This window comes from Colobus angolensis, unplaced genomic scaffold (genome assembly GCF_000951035.1).
Source record: "Colobus angolensis palliatus isolate OR3802 unplaced genomic scaffold, Cang.pa_1.0 Scaffold565, whole genome shotgun sequence".
Taxonomy (NCBI): Eukaryota; Metazoa; Chordata; class Mammalia; order Primates; family Cercopithecidae; genus Colobus; species Colobus angolensis.
Window position 1 is genome coordinate 190,952 of NW_012119210.1, and position 1,168 is coordinate 192,119.

Below are 1,168 nucleotides of genomic sequence, written 5' to 3' on the forward strand. Positions count from 1 at the left end.
CCCGTGTCTTTCCCGGGGGCGGGAAAGTTGGCGGTGAAGAACCCGGAACTGCACCATCTTGCCTCCATTTGTCCAAACAGTGATAGAGCAAGATCCTGTCTTTTTAAAAAAATAATCTCATAGCCTGGTGACTGTTCTCCCTCAAGCCAGGCTCCTGGCTGCCAGCTAGCTCCTCTCCCAACCTCAGTCTGTTCAGGGGCTCTGCCTGTGATTACAGAGGGCTCTGTGTGCCTTGATCTTGCTGTTGTGTGTCCATGCACACATGAGGAGACTGAGGCTCAGGGAGGGTGAGGTACATAGTTTCACACCTAAGTTAACAGTGGCCAGGCAGGAAGGGCACAACCAGACTTGGACCCCTCAGGTGGCTGGCACAGGAGGGACCAGACACCAAGGTCCCCCCTGCTTCCCCTCCCCTTATCCTGGCTGCAGGCTCAGCCCACAGAGAGCGGACCCTGCTGTGCTCCCTGGACAGAGCTTCCTGTCCACCCCCACATCCCCCACTTTCTGTGATGCAACTTTCCCTCCTTCCTTCCCCTGGGCTTGGGACAGGGCTTAGGACACACCAGGCAGGGACTGCCATGGAGAGAGCAGGAAGTGGAACACTGGAGGTCCATAGACCTGGGCTCTAATTCTGGCCCTGCCCCGCCTTTGCTGAGTGACCCTGGGCAAGTTATGTCACCTCCTGGAACCTCACCTTTCCCATCTACCGAATGGGGGTGACAGCAGTGTGTGGGGGGGTGGAGTGGTATCCACTAAGTGGTTGCTGAGTAGGGTCAGTTAGATGCTCTGGAGAGGCAGGCCCCTGCCCTGGGCCTGGCTCCTAACACGGGCTCAAAAGTAAAACTAGGAGGGATGGCCCAAGGTTCAGCGGCAGGCAGCACACAGCACGTGTGGCAGGAAACTGGCAAGCTTTGAGAAATAGCAAATGGGGGCTGGGCTCAGCGGCTCACACCTGTAATCCCAACACTTTGGAAGGCCGAGGCGGATGGATCGCTTGAAGTCGGGAGTTTGAGACCAGCCTGGCCAACATGGTGAAACCCTGTCTCTACTAAAATGCAAAAATTACTTGAGTGTGGTGGCGTGCACCTGTAATCCCAGCTATTCGAGAGGCTGAGGCAGGAGAATCACTTGAACCCAGGAGGCGGAGGTTATAGTGAGCTGAGATTGT